The 19,071-nt window shown below is 50.1% G+C and overlaps 1 protein-coding gene across 2 annotated transcripts in view; it reads left to right on the forward strand.

Moving 5' to 3' along the window:
- Positions 1 to 79: 79 nt before the first annotated feature.
- The window catches only part of KDM4B (lysine demethylase 4B), a 128,275-nt gene continuing 109,283 nt past the window's right edge, over positions 80 to 19,071 (forward strand). For both annotated transcript variants that reach the window (XM_053930563.1, XM_053930564.1), the window contains exon 1: positions 80 to 208. The gene's annotated coding sequence lies outside the window, so the exon portion shown is untranslated. The remainder of the gene's footprint in view (positions 209 to 19,071) is intronic.

The raw sequence follows: 19,071 nt of genomic DNA on the forward strand, positions 1-19,071 counted from the left end.
TAATGGACGCGCGGGCGTGGGCTCAGGGGCCAATGGCAGTCGGGGCGGGGCTGGCGCGCGTCCTCATAAGCCCCGCCCGGGGCGCTCGCGGAGGGCTCGGCAGCCAGCGACCGAGCGGGGCCCGGCCCGAGCGGTACCTGGGGGTGCGACGCTGAGGGCGGGGGAACGCGCGCCGCTGCTCCGGATCGGGCCGCGCGCGCCGCCTCAGGTGAGCCCGCGGGAAGCGGCCGCCGCATCCGAGCGCGGGCCTCGCCGTCGCGGCCGCCCCCGCGCCGCGCCGGGGGCTGTGGGCGGGCGGGCGCCCGGGACTCGAGGCCCAGGCCTCGGGTGAGGCCTGCTCTGGCCGCGGTCGCCGCGCTTTGTCCGGGCCCGCGAGGAGGTTGGGGGCGTTAACTGCCTGACCCGGGGCGCCTGCTGGGCCTCGGGCGGGGGCGGCGCGGCCGGACAATGGCGGGGCCACGGGCGGGAGGCGGGGGCGCCCTGCCTGGGCTTGGGGCGCGCGGGGGCTGGGCCGGGGCGTCTCCGCCGGCCCCGCACAAAAGATGACAGCGTGGGTGGCCCGGCCCGGCCCTGTTCGGCTGGGCCCTTCTATTATTCACAACAATCCTAATAATTAAAAAAATAATAATTATAGTAGAGACAGCCCAGGCCCTTGGTGGAACCCTCCTGCATTTCCGGCCCTTTGGGCACGGTGGGGTTAACTGGGCGCTTCCCAGGGCCGCCCCCCGAAATATCCATCATTGCATCCCACTCCCCTCCCGAGTCATCCTGCAGTACCATCGCGGCTTCCAAACTTACCTCCCATCTCCATGAGCCCCGCTAAAATATGCATGCAATCTGGATTTTTTATTTAAAAAAAAAGTGGCCACTTGCTATGCACATCACAGATTCCAGACGCGTCCCCCCCAGTCCCTCCCCCTCCCAGCTCCATCGCCATCTCGAAGCCCCCCCTTTCTCTGTAGCAATAAATCGTGGAATCGCTCCTGCAACGAACCCCTGGGGCTGTCCAAGCCACCCCCGTGGGAGCTGGGGATGGATTCATTCTGAAAGAGACCTGTCGTGCGTTATTGAAGGGCCCGGGTCTGTGCTCGGTGGGCGCGATGGCACCGGAGGTAGTGGGGTGCACGTCCACCTGGACAAGGTGGAAGGTTTTGCAGGGGATTTTTTTTTTTTCCCCTCCAGGCGGGGGAGGCGTGAACTGCGCCTTGGTGTGTCCCATCTGTTTTTTTCCGAGGAGGATCCTTTTGTTTTAATAATTCAGGTGCACCTGGGGAACTGTTTTCCTGAGTTCTGTTCACTGGAGCCCAAGGTTCTGTTATATGTAAAGAGTGTGTCCTTTTCCATGTGTTTCTGTCAATAGCATTTATTTAGCAAGTTCCTTTGGGTCCCACTGGGTGCTGGCACTGTCTTAAGGTCTGAGGATGCCTGCCTCAACAGCCATTTATCTGGCTGCCCCCCAGGTTGGAGAAAGCCCCTAAAACAGGCTGATTAGATGACTCCTATGGGCTTTTATTGCCTCAGCCTCCGTGCAAGAGCCAGTGACTCCCTCTGATTCTCAAATAATAGCTTCCTTATGAGACATGGGGATGGTTTGTCAACTCACTGGTCAGCCTTTTCTTGCCACCTTTGCAAAAGCAGTGGGCAGCCTCTCTTGTCTTTGTGGTTTGTTTTTTGGAGCCCAAAGGACAGAGTGTAAAAGTCGTGGAGTCAGCTTGTGATTATATGAGTAGAGGGTTTCTGAAACTCACTGGCCCTCTTTCTGTGCTTCTGGTTGCTTGGCAGATTTTGCTACTCCCTGTGCAGGGTGCAGGAGGCCCCATGAGGGTCAGACTACCCTCCTCTGGGAGAGGTCACTTGGGAGGAGGGCAAGGGGGTGGTAGAAGCGTGGTTGCACAAATGCTCCCATCTCAGGTATTGCACTGGGTATGCAAGTGCCTACTGTGTCAGGAGCCTCGTGAGTGTGTGCATGTGTGTCGTTGTGGAGACTTGAAATGTATACAGATCTTAGTAACAGTTGACTTTCTTGCATTTTTTAATCCTTGCCTCTTTGGAGAGTGGGCTGCTAAGGAGTCCATAAATGTTAGAGCTTAAAGTTATTGTGGATGGGACCCCACCCCGCCTTTTTTCTACTTTTCTGTTTCCTAGAAAAGATCCCCCCTCAGTCTCTGTGCCTTCCTGCAGGAGCCCCTGGGGCAGTTAGGGGCCCTCTATGTCCTTCCATCCTCCCCCAACCACCTCCATTCTTAATCCCGCATCTCTCTTCCTCCTCTGCTGCTTTCTTGTGCTCCACCCCTTTCTGCAGGCTGGCTCATCAGAGCCTCTGCCCTGGAGAGCCCATCTGTTATTTGATTCTATCTGACACCTGTGAGGATGGGCATTGGGGATGTTTGAGTGCTGAGGCAGGTTTTGGGGAGTCCCTGATGTTAAGTGGGCTTCAGATCTAGTGAGGCCAAGAGAGGATGTGGTCATAGTTAGATGATGGTGTGGAGCCCAGTGTCCTCAGGGCCGGCTCATGGAGCAGGCAGGATGAGGTGATATGTGATGATGGATGGAGGAGGGGACCATGGGGTGGGCAAATCAGCATTTCTGATTGGCTTGCTTCCCGGGATCTGGATTCAGAGCCTCAGTGCAGGGTTTAGAGCTGTGTGACCTTGGACCAGTCACTTTCCTAACAAAATGGGGTGGTCATAAACCTTCCCAAGTGTGGTTGGGGTGTGGAGAGTAAATGAACTGTGGGCAGATGGCAGGACTGTGAGGGTTCTGTATGCCTGCTGGGTCACCGCCATACCTCACTGGGGTTCCTGGCTCTGCTCTTACCTGCCCTCCCCCACCCCCGGGTGCCTCTGCTTCTGGCTGAGGATGCCAGACACAAGAGGACAGGGGCTGAACCTGGACTGCATTCGGAACTGCTGTTCTTGGCAATGCTCTTGGCTTCCCTGTCCTCCTCTTCATCTCCCACATAGGCTTCTGAGTCTCAGGACCTGTGTTCAAATCACTCCTCTGGGGCAGGTCACTTCATGTGTCTGGGCCTCACTTCCCTCATTTGTAATGTGGGTATAAGGAGAACCCAGCCCCAGTAATTGTGAGGATCAAAGGGAATGAAAGGCTCTGAAGTGCTTCGCCAGGGAGCTGTGAACCCTGAGCTGGTATACTACTACTGGGATGCTGTCTGGTTCTGCCCGGTCTGCCCCTCTGCCCTGGCCATACTGAGGCTGGATTATTCTCAGTGGGGGGCTGACCTGGGCACTGTGTTGAGTAGCATCCCTGGCCCCAGCCCACAGCTGCATTGTCCCAGAGACATTGCCCAGTGTCCCGTGGAGGGTATAGTCACCCACAGGTGAGACCCTTTCACTTAACCTTTAACACTGCAGCAGCCCGATATTTGGCCATGTCCCGGATGGTACCTCAAGTTCTAGTTCCCTTTTCCCCCTCCCTTCTTTCCAGTCTTTAATAGGGAGAAGCTTGTATTGTATTTGCAAATTGTGTCCAGCCGGTACTCCTGGGCCTGGCTGTCCAGGTTCTTCCTGACTGTCACTCTGACTTTCCCCTGCCCTTCCCGGCCTGCATCTTTCCTTCCCCCAGGCCCCAGGAGAGAAGTTTGCAGACACACCCATGACACCTGAGTCTTGCCCCCTGTCCATGACCCTGTCCGAGGTACAGGGGTTTCCCCAACTGTTCTTGGCTTCTGGGAACCCATGGGTCCCCTACCTAGGCTTTCACACCCTTCTGGCCACCTTACCCATTCCTGTCAATCTGCCTAACGGTTGTTCTGGACTTGAAGGTAATTCACTTCTTTAATCTTTGCCTCTTCCTGAACAATTATGTCCTTGAAGTCGTTGGACTGCTAAATGTACTAGTTGCAGATACTTTGACACAATAAAATGAATTTAACTATGATGGTTTTGCAGAAGTTTGTTATCTCTTCAATTACTAAGGCCTGAGTGGATCAATGAATTGATTTTGTTGTGGATAAATTGGTTTTTGAGTTTATTCCCTGCTTTGACTTGGCCGTGCTGGGAACATCTTGTTGTTAGATAAGATGTCTTGACTGTCTTTTTTCACCCCTGCTCACTCAAGGAGCTTAAAAACCTTTAAAAATAGCCTTCCCTCTGCTCAGAAACCTCCAGTGACTCCTCTTGTCCTTGGAAAAAATTTCATACCCTTTCCCATAACCTCCCTGCTCCTTGCTCTGTGGCCCTCTCCTCTCTCTCTGTCCTACCACTGTCTCTTCCTGTGCCTGCATACCTTCACTCTAACCAGCTTACTTGCCTACTCTTCCCTGCCTCAGGGCCTTTGCACTTGCTGCCACTTCTGCCAGAATACTGTTCTCTCACATTTCTATTTGGCTGGCTCTTTATCTTTTAGGTCTCTGCTCACAGGCCATTCCTGACTACACTGCCTAAATTCACCCTTCCAACCACCCTCTCTCCCACCCTGCCTTTTCGTCTTTGCATTCACTAGTACCAGAAATGCATAGTAATCTGTACGTATTTGTTGTCTGTCTCATTCATGAGGGGAACCTTTTTCTGTAAAGGGTCAGAGTATTTTCATCTTTGCAGGTGAGGTGGCTTCTGTTCCAACTATTACACTCTGCCACTGTAGCACAAAAGTACAGAGATGAAACCCTGGCTGGTGTGCTCAGTGGATTGAGCAGGGGCGGCAAACCAACCAAAAAGGGTCACCAGTTCAATTCAGAGTCAGGGCCCATGCCTAGATTGTGAGCCAGGTCCCCAGCAGGGGGTGAGGGAGAGGCAACCACACATTGATGTTTCTCTCTTTCTCCTTCCCTTTCCCTTGCTCTAAAAATAAATAAATAAAATCTTTAAAAAAAAGACTAAAAAATATGTACAGAGATGAGTGGCTGTGTCTGTGTTCCAATAAAACTTTACTTATGGACATAGAAATGTGAATTTCATGTACTTTTCATATATCATGAACTATTTTTCTTTTAATTTTTTCCCCCACCCAACCATTAAAAACGTCAAAACCATTCTTAGCTTGCAGGCTGTGCAAAAACAGGCAGTGGGCTAGGTTTGACTCGCTGCCACACTTTGTGAGGATGAGAGGTCCACGCTATAGAAATGATGTCTGTCTTGGATGCTGCATGTCTCCCCAGCACCTAGGGCAGTTCCTGGCACACAGTAAATGTTCAGTAAACATTTGTGTGTTACATGAATGAACGTCCATCTTTCTTACTTCAAAGCACTTTTTTAATTGCTCTTTAGAGAGACTGAGGTTGGGGGGAAAGGGGGGGCGGAGAGAGAGAGAGGCATCAATTTGTTGTTCCCCTTTCTTATGCATTCATTGGTTGACTTTTGTAATGTGCCCTGACCGGGGACCGAACCCACAACCTTGGCATATTGGGATGATGCTCCAACCAGTTGAGCTACCCGGCCAAGGCTCTTATGTCAAAGCAGTTAAGAGTCATAGTCTGTACTTTTAAAAATGGGTTGTGGGTTGTTTCAAGGGGAATTAAAAGTGCAGGAGATGTAAGAAAATGTTACGACTCCATCTACCCCCAAAAAAGTCATAATAAAGGAGAAAAAAGAAAGTGTTGACATAAATGTTCAAAAACTTTGCTGTTTGCTATGCCTGACTTTTTCATTTTTTTGCATCGCACCCTATCAGAAGATTGGTAAGGAGTATACCCGGCCTTAAAGAGTTTGTTTTGGCCTGGCAGAAGCTGAGGGTTTAAAAGGAAGACAGTTTCCCAATCATTCGGTTTTGTAAGCATCCGACCCTTCTGCTTTACCAATGCCAGTGCCCCCGGCGGAAGGGGGAAATGTAGTCCCAGGAGGTGCTTTTTTTTTTTTTTTGCATGGCATACTCATGAAGAAGTAGCTTTTGTGGGTGCAATGTTTGAGCTTTGTGGGGTTAGTAGACAATGAGGTGGCTGTGGGATGGCCTTGCTGGGTGTGAGTTGATGGTACCGCCCCTACTTCCTTGGCCTCACTCTTCTACCTCGACTTTTGGGAGCGAAGACTGGCTGACCAGTGATTTTTGAGTCAAGCAGGTCTTTAGCATCCCAGGTTTGGTGCTGTCCCGAGAGTGTTCTGACTTGTCAGGGAGGTGCACCGTTAATTCACGGTTATGCCTTCTTTAGTGGATTGCAATAAACAATCTGGGAGGGCTACTCAGAACTTGGGTTAACAAAGTTACCTGTCTTTGTTTTTTTACTTTTATTTTTTGGCTTGTCTTGGTTTTCCTCTGGCTCTCCATCTCCATCTCTCTCTTCCCTCTCCTCTGTTCTTGTCAGCGATTCCAGTGGACACAAGGGGGTTGATGAAAAGTTTGCATTAAGCTGTCTTTGCCCCGTGTGTAAGCTGTGCCTTTTGGGCTGTGACTCTCTGGGGTAGAGGCTGTGAGTGTGTTTGTTCAGTGGACAAAGAATAACAATCAGAACACTCGCCACTGAGGGCCACGGCACGGAATGGGTCTCCAGGCACAGAACAGAACAATAACCAGTGTGGTGTTCGGCTCCATTGGCCGGCACCAGTGATGGCAGTTAGGGTTCTCAGGCGAGCTCGTATGGCAAGCTGTGAAGGGATGGGTGCTCATCATTTGTCCCCAGCACCCACTTCCCTTCTGTGTTTGCATTTGGACTCAAACGCCACTTGCCTTCTGGGCAGGTAGGGGTGGAGGTGGGCCTGACTTCGTGGGTTCATGGCTGCTGCCTCCTGTCTCAGGGGAGAGAACGTGGAGAGAAATGATTCATGTAAAATGAGCTGGCAGTGGATCCGGGACTGTTCTTTGTGCACAAGAAGCGAGAGGATGGATCAGGCGGCCTCCTTTGAGCAAGAGCCAGCCTGAAGCCTGTAGCAGGCGCAGTGACAGCCCGAAAACAGGAGCATGCTGGGGATCTGCAGACAAGTGGGGTGGAACCAGGCTGCGTGCTCAGCGGGAACTTGGGACCCCAGCATGCTCAGTGCCCTGTCTCTGCTGGGACAGCTCCAGATCTGCTAGCCGGGTACTATGAGTCAACGCAGGGGATAACTTGCCTTAGCTCCACAGTATGCGTGGGGGACCCCAGCTGGGCTGCTGGGCTGGGAGATTGCGTAATATTGCTACTGGCCCCTTCACATTCCCACTGTTCCCCCGTTCTCTTTTTAAAATTCCATCTGTCAGAAAGGGTTGACCCTAGGTAGAGTAGGCTTCCAATCTTAGGTCGCTGGCTGCATGGATCTGATTATCCTGGCTATGAGTTAGTGGAGAGAGAGAATCCCTCCATCTCTAGTTGGCATGTGAGTCAAGCCCCTGGCATTTAAATTCTTAATTTATTGCTTTATTCCAGCTTCATCCCCCTGAGGAAGAGTAAGAAGTTGGTAAAGAAAGCTAATTCTCTGACACGTTTTTGAAAGAGAAGGCATCTCATTTCACTGCCTTCCTGGGCTACAGCAGGTGGAAGCCACAGAATGCTCTTGGCTGTTTTGGCCTCTTCTAGTCCTTCCTGCACCAAAGGCAAAGCAGAGCCCCGATCTGCACTGATGAACATGTGGTTCATTGAGGAACTGGCTCCTCTGCATGTCCAGTGCTCTCACTGGACTTCATGGAAGGAGGGACAGATTGTTGGATGGACAGATAGAGCTCATTAGCTGTTAACAGGGCTAAAGCAAGTGGGTGTGGTCAGGTTCAGGCTGAACTTTGCAGGGGCTTCAGGCAGGGTGGCCTCAGTGACGTGTCACTTGGCCTCTGCAAACTCCCAAGCCATGTCATCCTTCAACTTCAAGGTGAAGATAGTAAATTGAGAATGGAAGAGACCTCTCATGCAGGGTTTTGGGGATCAGTGACTTATTTTTGTGATTCCAGTTGGGCCATGGCATTGCAGTTGGCACACAGCTGTGGGACATGTCCCCAAAGCCTTTGGTCTGGCCATGGGTGTCTGCCATTATCTAGTTGAGTGTGACAGTTGTTGAGCCTTCATGCATGTGGCCAGGTGCTTGTTGTGATGGCCAGATGAATGGCGTCACCTGCCCACAGGGTTATGGGGCCATGGGCGGAGCTGGACTGGGGAAAGCAGGGGCAAAGCAGAGGGAAAGGTGGGGGCCCGAGGGGGCACAGGGCAGAATTGTGAAGATAGATGGAAATCAAGCCTGTGGAAGCACAGGGCTGGGGCAGCGCTTGTGGCTCAGGTGGTGATTGGGGAGGCAGTAGAAGAGTTGTCATTTGAGCTGAGTCTTGTCATCACAGGTAATGGTGAGCTGGTATGCAGAGGAAGAGGGGCATTTGGAGGGGATACTGGGGGCTGTGACCTGGGAGACACACATGGAAGACCATAGAGAGGCAGAGGAAGCTGGAGGAAGCCCACCTGTCTCTTGGGTGTCTCTGGCCCCCCCAGGGCCAGGCTCTGAGGGGGAGCGGGGGCGGCAGATCTGCCCTCAAGGAGCTTAGAGTCTGGTTGACGAGGTAGAACAAAGTCATTCCAGTCACCAGGGAGAGCCATGTGACAGCTGCCCGATGATTGGCTCTGGTGTGCTGACCAGACTTCTAATTTTTAAGAAGTGGACAATGCGGTGGTCTTCAGAACATTTACAGTGTTGTGCATCCATCATCACCATCTAATTCCAGAACATTTTCGTCACTCCAAAAGGAAACCCCATACCTATTAAACTATCACTCCTCACCTCCCTCCCCCAGTTCCTGGCAACCACTAACCTACTTCCTGTCTCTGTGGATGTGCCTGTTCTGGACATGTCACATAAACAGAATCACACACTATGAGGCCTTTTGTGTCTGGCTTCTCTCACTGAGCACCATGTGTTCGAGGTCCCTCCATGATGTAGCGGGTGCCAGAGCTTCACTCCTTTTTATAGCCTTTTTTCTACCCCCCCTTTTCCCAAACTGTCTCAGAGGCCTTAACATTCCAGGGCTGGGATGTGCAGACTGCTCACCCCACCGACCCCCTGGGCAGAGGCAGCACAGAAAACCTTCGTGGGGCTACATCTTGGGGGCTGAGGCAGGGAGGGGTCAGCAGAGGGAGGTAAGAATCATGGAGCCTGTGGCTCGTGGGTTGTAGGTTTGGGGTTGGGCTTCCAGGGGGACGGAAGTCTGGCAATCAGGCATGATGCCCCAGCTCACCTGCAGGAGGCGCCCAGACTGCCCTTTGTATGTGCAGGTAATGGACTGCAGAGTTCAGTGGTGAGTCCTCACCTCTCTGCTCTCTTCTTCCTCCAGCCCAAGCTGGGGTGGGAGCTGTGCCTGGGCCACTGATGGGTCTCCAGAAGGACCTCTTAGTGCAGCCACTGGGCCTCTGTGTATCCACTCCGTGTTGCCCCAGCCCTGCCACTCTAGGTTGTCTGTTGTGTCCAGTAGGGTCTCCTGGTAGGCAGCACTGGGGCCTCCTTACCCCGGCATCCACCATGGCCAGTGTCAGAAGAGGCATCCTGGTTCCAGCCTGCCCTGGTGCTGCTGTCACTCCTGCTGGCCTGGTTGGCTATGCACAGTCTGAGCCCTGAGTGGGCCTCCCTGAGAGCTCCGTGTGGCTCAGAGAAAGACCCTCCTTTCTGAATCCCCCAGAATCCTACCCTCCCTTGTGCCTGGCCAGCAGGTTTGAAAGGGAGCTGCCTCCCTGGGGCCACTTCCGTTTCCTGGTCTGTTTGATCTTGGCTCTGACTAGGTTGTGAATTATCTCTTAGAAGAAAGCAGCCGCCAAGTTCTGAGCACCCCAGGCCCCCACAGAGCTCCCATGAAGCCTACCAGCTACTGAGCAGTTCTGCGGGACTGTGGACTGTGGCTCCTACCCTGGCATGTGCCCTCCCTGGATAGGCAGGTGCGCCCTTCCCTCCAAGGTCAGCGCCCTTGCCGTGCCGGGTGGTTTGTCCCACTTGCTTTGCTAGTGTTTTCCCTTTGGGGAAGAGGTGTGTGTGTGTGACTCACAGTCCTCGTGGCAGAGGATACAGGTGACCCGGGGTGTCCTGAGTGCCAGGGAGCTGCTTGTGGCACTGGGAAGATGCCATGGGGTAGGCGCACGAACACTAAGTGTCAAATGACACAGTCGGACCCCTCCCTCGAGCCATATGCAAACACTAACTCCAGATGACCACAGGCCTACATGTGAAAGCTGAACCAACAAAAGCCTCAGGAGAAAGCACAGGCACAAGTATGAACTGATGGCTGAGGCAGCGCTGTCCCCGGTCGACGCAAGGCAGCCCGCATATGTAATTTAAAGCTTTCTGGTAGCCACATGCAAAGATAAAACCAAGAAAAATTAATTTGAATAATGTATTTTATTGAACCCCAATATCCAAAATATCATTGTTTGAACATGTAATCAATATAAAAATTGTATTTCACACTTGACATCTTGGTCTATTTAACACTGGACATCCTTTGTCTGTTTCACACTTGACCTCCTGGTGTATTTCATACTCAGCTGCTGTGGTGGACCTCCACAGGCTGGTCCTTGGGAAGGCTTCTGTCTCTGGGTGAACTGAGTGTTGTGATGGGGTCGGGGATGCTGTAAATGGGAGTGCCTGGCATTTCATAGAGCCTGGCCCCTTCCCAGCCCATCAGAGTGTCTGGATCTGTAAGCCTCTAGCTGGGGGACGAGACAGACCCAGTACAAACCAGCTACAGCCATGTGAGGGGTGAGTGAGGAGGTCGAGGCTCACCATAGTGGAGTGTAGCCGCTAGAGATCTCTTTGGAGGGGGGGCTAGGGAGGCCCTGAGGCTTTCATGGAGGAGGTGCGAATGAAGCTGGTGCTTGGAGGGAAAGGAGGCTATGGGTCTGCTTGGACAACACGGCTGACCTCAGGGAGGGCAGGGGCTGACTCCTGGAGGGCTTGTGTTGGGGGTGCCGTGCAGAAGTGGGAACAAGCTGAAAGCCCTGCTCTTGAGACTCTGGCCGAGTCACTCCAGGATGTTGGGCTTGATGGCCAGTCCACAGAGGGTTGGGTGGCCATGGCTGTGGCCCAGTCCTTCCTGTGGTCCCTTGTGTGCAGCCTCTCATTTTTGACGAGAGCTTGAAACCTTGTCCTGGCAGTGATGGGAGAGGGTCCTGAGCGCCTAGCCCATGGCAGTGCATCTGTGGCATGGATGCTGGCCATACTGGGGGCTGTGAACTTGAGACTTGAGATGTTTCCTTGAAGGGAATTGGGGGAACTTGGAATGCTGCTTTGGCCATAGGAAAGCCCAGGGGAGAGACTCGTGTACAAGCATAGTTTGGAAATAACACCCCACAGCTGCAGATGGGCTTTTTTTTTTTTTTTTTTTTTTGAGAGAGAGAGAGGAGAGAGAAAGAGAAACATTGATTTGTTGCTCCACCCATTTATGCATTCATTGGTTGCTTCTTGTTTGTGCCCTGACCAGGAATTGAATTGGCAACCTTTTGCTTTGTGGCAAAACCAAGTGAGGCTAACCTGTCAGTGCTGCAGACAGTTTTAAATGGCCTGCGGTCTTGAGGTGGGATGGCCGAGTGGGGTTGGCAGCTCGAGGCTGCTACTCATGCGCTGGGCCTGCCTGGGTTCAGGTGCGGCCTCTGCCCATTCTGTGTCCTTATCCTAAAATGGGGATGACAGTGGAGGTTTCCAGCTTCAAGTGTGAGATTAACTGAGTTAATGCGTGAAAATCCCTTAGGGAAGTAGTTCCTATCGATTCTGACCCCAGGGGATATCAGGCATTGTCTGGGGATATCTGGTTGTCACACGGGAAGTGCTCCTGGCTTCTGGTGGGTGGGTGTCAGGAATGCTGCTCAACCTCCCGCAGTGCTCAGGATGGCCCCCCGCAGAGAGTGTCCTGATTCTGAGCACACCTGGCCGGAGGTAGCCTTCAGTGCATTACAGCAATGACTTTTCTCTGGGCTTCTGTTCTCTCCTTGACTGTGAATCAAGGTGTTGCAATAGAAGCTTCTAAAATCCCTTTCCATTCCAGAACAACCCGTGGTTTTTGGTACTGCTGTTCCATATTTCTTCTGGGAAGGAAGTTAAGGAACAATTGAGGTTATTAGAAGCCATCTTGAAAATAAGATGGTTTTTCGTCTGCAGTTTTTTTTCTTTTAATGGGGCAGGTAGGAGGTGTTGACAGGGTTTTATGGGCCAGGAAGCTGGAGGAGGCTGGATTGGAGGCAGCCTCGCTGGAACTCAGAGCCCTGCGGCCTGTTCTGAATGCCTCCTCAGGCCTTTTCCTCCAGGGAACTTGGGGTTTGCCGTGGAGCTACCAGCCCAGAGCACTGTGGTCCCCGGGGTGAATGGTGCCTCAGACCCACCTGTGTGAGGGCTGGGGTGGGACTGTGGGCTTGCAGACTGACTCCTGGCACTGAGAGGGCTGGGTTAGGTTTCCCGTCCTTCAGCTGTCCCCGCTTGGGTTCAGGTGTCCTAGGTGTGGCCCCCATGAGACTAGATACCTGGAGATGCCGCCTCAGTGTTCTCGCCCCCATTGCCTGAAGTCCCGGGTCCCCTGGATTCATTAATTTGGCCATTTTGCTGAAAGAAGTCCTGAAAACTTTGTGAGCAGCCAAGTTGCAGTTCCCCTAATGAGACTCCTGGAGAGATCTTTATTATAAAACTGTCTTCACAATAGGAAAATCGGCAGTTACAGCAAAGCAAAAGGAAAACAATACAGGGACCTGTAGTCCCTAGCAAGCTACTGACGTGTGTATGCAATCAATATGGAATTTATGTGGGTCCCTTTTTGTGGTCTTGGGGTCCACTGGTCGGTTTGGGAGTGACAGTATGTTTTTCTTGCCCTGAGAAACTGATGTGGTCATTGAGGAGGCAAGGACCCCTTGTGGGGCCAGTGATGTGGCCCTATGACCAACGGGCAGGAGGTCCTGTCACATAGGGAATGGGAATGTGTGCCTGGGAATGCTGGGACCTCAACATGGTCAGGATCAGACAAGGGTGAGAGAGCAGGCATTGCTCAGTGACCATGACCCCCTGTGCACTGCGCAGGTGAGAGGTGAGTGTGCATGCGAGACTGGACCTGGTTGAGCACCACACTCCCCTTCTTCTGTCTGTAGTGTTAGCCGAGAATGTTCTTCCCCAGGTCAGTGGTTTGGCGCCGAGCCTGGGCTGGGCTCTGGGGTGAACTTGAGTTGGGGCTGAAGGAGGCCTGGCAAGAGTGGGTGTCTCAGAAAACTGCCAGAACCCTCAGCTCTTTGTCTTGGAGCAGCCCCGCAGTGACTTGACTGGCTTAGAGAGGGCCTATCCAACTCTGATTGGTCCCCGAAATGCTGACATTGCACACTGAGGTGCTGGTGAAGCTGGTGGGGAAGCAGTAAGGGCTGTGGAACTTGGTAAAATCTTCCCTGGAAAGGAGGGCTGTCCTGGGGTCCTTAGCACCCCCTAGGTATAGGAACCTCAGCAACCCAGACACTCAGGAAGGCCAGGGGACTTTTAGGGGGACCAGCATCTCTGATGGCTTCCAAGGGCCTCCTGGGCCTCATAATGAGGCAGCATTGGGTTTGAAGTCTGGAGCCAGAGCTCACAATAGGACCTGAGTTTCCAAATTCTGTCATTGCCACTGACTGGGGGAGAACGACACAGGTACCTTGGGCCCCGGGGTCCTTGTGTACTTTCCTTGCTAGATGATGGCGTGCGGTAAACGGAACATGCATATTCGTAAGTGCTCGGCATGGGAGCTGTAACCCCTGTTGCCAACTAGAAGCTTCGGTGGCATTGTTGCAGCGGCTGACTCCACCAGCCCCAGCTACGCAGAAGACAAACATCCTGGATGTTGAGCCATCACAACTATCTAATTCCAGAACTTTTCCATCACTCCAAAGGGAAACCCCATGCCTGTTAAACAGTCACTCCCCTTTTTCCAGTCGCTGAAGACCACTAGTTTACTGTCTGTCTCTGTGGCTATGCCTGTTCCGAACATTTTCTATAAGTACAGTCATACAGTATGTGGCCTTTTGTGTGTGGCTTCTGTCCCTGAGCATAATGTCCTTGAGCTTCATCTCTGTAGTTGCAGGTGTCAGAACTTCCTTCCTTTTTAATGCTGTATAGTATTTTGTTGTATGGATGGACCACATTTTAAATTTTTAATTTTATTTTGCTTTATTTTATTTTTACTAATTGAATTTATTGGGGTAACATTGGTTTGCAAAATCATACAGGTTTCAAGTGTACAACTCAGTAAAACATCATCTGCACACACACACACACACTCTCATTTTGTTACTCATTCATCTGTCAATGGACATACATTTGGGTTGTTTCCACTTTTGGGCCTTTGCAAATAATGCATAAAATGCATTATATGAGCATTCATGTATGAGTTTCTGTGTGAGCATGTGTTTTTATTTCACATGGGTAGATACACAGGAGCAGAATTGCTGGGGCAGATGGAAACACCATGTTTAATGCTTTAAGAAACCACCAAATTGTTTTCCAAAGTGGCTGCACCATTTTTACCACCAGCAGTATATGAGGGTTCTAATTTGGCTTGGTATTTTAAATCTGAATTAGGTAAGAGGTGGGTACCATAATCATTTTGGTGATAGTTTAATTCCAGGGCGCGTTGCCTCTTTCCCCTGAGATCCACTTCTGTCTACTCAGATGGACCAGCTGGTGAGCTGCTGGAGGGACAGGGTCTCTGGGTCCCAGGGACAGCTTTGGAGGTGAGCTCTAAGTACTCTTTGTTTTTATTAAAGCATTGTCAGTAAAGACAGAAGTCTATGGGAATTACAAATTTCCTGAGATCCTGAAGGCTCCACAGTCATGGCCGAGTTAGGCAGAGGTCTTTCTAGTTCATCAGCTACATACTCCTTTGTTTGTACGTGGATGTGTATGATTTCCTTGCCCATTTTCCTGTTAATGGGCATACATATATATATATATATATTTTAAAAGTGCTGCAGCATATATATACATTATATATATAATATATATACACATATACATATATATATATATTTTTAAACAGTGCTGCAGTGAGCATCCTTGCTGTTATCTCCCGAAGCGAACTTCTGAGAGTGTGGTAGCTCAGAGCATGGACACCTTATTTATTTTTTTAAAGATTTTATTTATTTATTTTTAGAGAGAAAGGAAGAGGTGGAGAAAGAGAGGGAGAGAAACATCGATTGTTGCCTCTTGTACACGCCCTGACCAGGGACTGAACCCACAAGCCAGGCATGTGCCCTGGCTGGGAATCGAACTGGTGAACTTTTGCTTTGCAGAACGATGCCCAGTCAACTGAGTCACACCGGTCAGGGATGGACACCTTTATTATTTTGAACATGTTGCTCACTCGTCCCCAGAAATGTGGTCTGGATTGACCTTCCTGTGACAGCTGGTGGCTTACATCGTACTAGTGACAGCCCCAGCTTTGTCCCTTCTTTTCATCTTTTACCTCCTACTCCCCGCTTTTTGCTAGTTTATAGCGGTTGCCCAGTTGTTACATTGGGGTGTTTATTTTTTTTTTACTTATAACAGGTTTCTCAGTCTCAGCGCTATTGATATCTTTGAGCTGGATCATTCTGTGGGGGGCCGTCCTGGGTACTGTGAGGTGTTGAGCAGCACCCCGGCCTCCACCCACTCCATGCCAGGAGCACCTTCCCACCTCCAGTCGTGACATTGATAAATGTCCCCAGCCATCACCCAGTGTCCCCTGGGGGACAGAATCACCTCTCATTGAGAACGAGTGTTTTATAATAACCCTTTCTATATTAGGGCTATTAGCACCCTTTGGTGTTACACATTTTTTTCTCAGTTTCTCATTTATCTTTCAGCTTTATTTTTGATGTGTTGTTACATTGAATATTTTAAAGTTTACTGCCACATTTGTATTTTCCTGTAAAGTTCCTGGTCTTGTGATCTGCCTAGAGAGGTCTTCCCCTCCCAAGATTATAAAAACATTGGCCCATGTTTTCCTCTTGGCGCTTTTATGGATTGCATGAAGACCTGCAATGTAAAGCCCAAGGTGGGGACAGAGCTGTGTGTTTTCCCCTTGTCTCCCTGCTAGTCTGCGTGGGCTGGTGAGGCTAGTGGTTAGGACACAGACTGAGAGCTGGGCTCCCCTGGTGTTGTCTGTGTGTGATCTCAGGCAAGTCACTTCACTGCTGTGTGCCTCAGTTTCCCCATGCATGAGATGGCCTGTGATAAACAGTACCTGCTTCCTAGGGTTTTCAGGCTGATCAGACATGCCAGGTGCTTAGAGCCACGCCTGAATGTGCGTGAACCGTGCCCCCATCACTGGCCTTTTCATTCTTACTGGTCATCTCTGGTCCCAGTGTAGCTCTGAAGGAAGGCCCAGGACAAACTCTCAAAGGAGGGTGGTGTTCAGGGAGGTCAGTGAACCTGTGCAGGATCACCAGGGCTGTGAGTGAGAAGCGGGGTCCCCTCCTGCCACATAATTTGTGTACATGTATGTCTTCCATCCCTACCTAGAGCCTACACAGATGCTCACAGAATTACAAGGCACATTTACGGAGAAACAAAGATAATTTTGTTAGTGATTATAGTTTCAAATGGTTAATTATAGAATATCTGTGACCTATACATATGTATAAAGAATGGACTGGTAGAGTTTTGAGCAGCTGCCAGGCTGGACTTCTGCTAGGTGGGAAGTTAGCTTGTTCCCCTCAGCTCCCAGGATGTTGGCATCGTTTCTGTCTCTGTGTGGCTCCAGCCCCTTGCCCTGGGCTGTGGGCCAGGAGGACAGATGGCCTTTGCCCACGCGGCTTCCTTGACCCTGTTGAGAGCCTAGTAAAGATGAAGGTGGGCCAGCAGGCCCTATTCTCCTTGTCCACGACGTTCTAGAACCAAGTGCTGGCTGCTATACCTGCGTCCCTCTGGGGTTCCCTGGCCTTTGCCCAAGCACTTTGCTTCTATTTTTCCAATCCAAGTATTTCCATGTTTTTAAGAAAAAATTTTGGAGACATAATTTCACATTTGCAGAAGTGTTGGCAGGAATAATATGAAGAATTCCCTGATACCTTTCACCCAATTCCCAGTTTACTGCATCTGCTTTTATTCCCTTTGTTTCCCTCATTCTCTCTCTCTGTGCTTTTTTCCCAATCTGTTCCAGATAGGGACCCCTTTTCTCTAAATACTTCCATATTTATTTCTTCCAAATAAGATATTCTCTTACAAATTATCAAAACCGGGAAGTGAATTCTCCAAAGTCTCAGAAGAGAATCACACATCGCATTCAGCTGTCATATTGCTTTGGTTTCTTTTAATCTGGAGTAGTTCCAAAATCTGTCTGGAGTTCATGACTGATGTTTTGAAGAGCACAGGCCACTTACTCTGTAGGATGTTCCTCGATATATGGATTTGTCTAGTAGCTTCTCATGTCCAGGTTCAGGTTACACACTTTTGGTAGAAATGCCCCAGAAGCGATCTTGTGTTATTTCAGTACGTAGTATCTGGAGGCTCCTGGTATCAAATTGTCCTGTTTCTCGCCATGTCAGCCTCAATCACTTGGTGTCTGCCAGGTTTCTCTACCATAAAGGTACTATTTTACCATTTGTGTGTGCTAAAGTTCTTGTGGGAGATACCCTGAGACCACAGCGACACCGATACCCTCCCACACTCACTGTCTGCTTTAGCAGCCATTGCTGATTCTTGTCGAATGGTGATGGTCCAATTCCATCATTCCTTCTGCATTCATTGGTTGGCTTTGTACTGTGTGGAACAGCTGTCCCTTCTTCCCCATTTGTCTGTTTATATCACTCTGGGCTCCTGGATTCTTACCTAACTTAGTAGGTTATAATCCATCATTCTCCTTATGTTGCTCGAGTGGTCCCAGATTTGTCCTGAGGGAGAGCCCATGCTGGCTCCTTGTGTCCTTTTGGCATATGCCCACCATTCCCTGGGCACTTCCTTACTGGTGGACACAGTGAGATGTTCCAGGCCTATCCTGTATTCACCCTGCCCGGCTCTGGGATTGACCACTTCTGCAAGGAGTTCTGGTTCTTTTGTGGACAGTGTCGTTTAGAAACCAAGATCTGGGTGCTCAGTGTGCTCATTGCCAATGGGGTGTCTTTGCTTCTAGGCCATCTCATGAGCCAGAGATGGGAAATAAAGGTGTGAATAAATAAATACCCACTTGCATTAGCATGTGTGCATATCTGTATACATATATCCAACACACACATGTACACACACATCCACATTCATTCCTGCTTCCAGCTCTCTGCGTACACACAACTGCCCATGAGTTCACACCAGTGCCTCGAGTTCTAGTTCCACACACAGGCTCCTTGCTGGCTCCCCCTTTCCTTTTTTGTGACTCCCCTCTCTGTCATTGCGACCCTGTTGTGTCACCTACAATAAAATAAGCCTTTGGACTAGGAGTCAATATTTGTTTTACCTTTATTTCCAAGGCATCTAGTTCCAAAACTGTGCTTAAAAGTGACTTGGGTTAGTTCTCTCTTTTCCCCCTCTTTACTATGGTTATATTATTTTCTTGAAATACAGTTAAGGTTATTTGTTTCTGTTTGTATTTTATAGTAGGATTTCCCCTCCGCTTCTTGTCCCATCCTCACTGTCTCTGGAGTTTTGGCCTCTGTTCCCCTCCCTTGTTCCATGGCTGTGATGTCTTCTCATGTGTGTGTTTGGCTATTTGTATATCTTCTTTGGTGAAATGTCCATTCAAATCCTTACCCATTTGTAAATTACGTTGTCTTTTTGTTGTTGAGCTGTGAGAGTTCTTTATTTATTCTCAGTACAAGTCCGATATGACGTAAAAGATTTGCAAATATCCTCACACATTCTGTGGTTGTCTTCACTTTCTTGATTATGTCCTTTGAAATCAAAGTCCAATCTTTTTCTTTTGCTGCCTGTGCTTTTGGTTGTGTGTCTAGAAACCATTGCCTAATCCAAGGTTGCAAAGATTAATTCATGTGTTTTCTTCTAAGAGTTTTATAGTTTTAGCTCTTACATTTAGATCTGTGATCCATTTGAGTTAATATTTTGTCTGTGGTGTGAGGTAGGAGTCTGACCTGATTTTTTTGAATGTGCGTATCTGTGTTGTCCCAGCACAATTATTGAAAAGACTGTTCTTTTCCCATTAAATGGTCTTGGCAACCTCACTGAAAATAACCGGCTTTAAACATGTGGGTTTATCTCTTCCATTGATTGCTGGGTATGTCTGTATGCCAGTGCCATACTGTCTTGATTACTGTAGCTT

The sequence above is a fragment of the Desmodus rotundus genome, chromosome 9, assembly GCF_022682495.2.
Source record: "Desmodus rotundus isolate HL8 chromosome 9, HLdesRot8A.1, whole genome shotgun sequence".
Classification (NCBI taxonomy): Eukaryota; Metazoa; Chordata; class Mammalia; order Chiroptera; family Phyllostomidae; genus Desmodus; species Desmodus rotundus.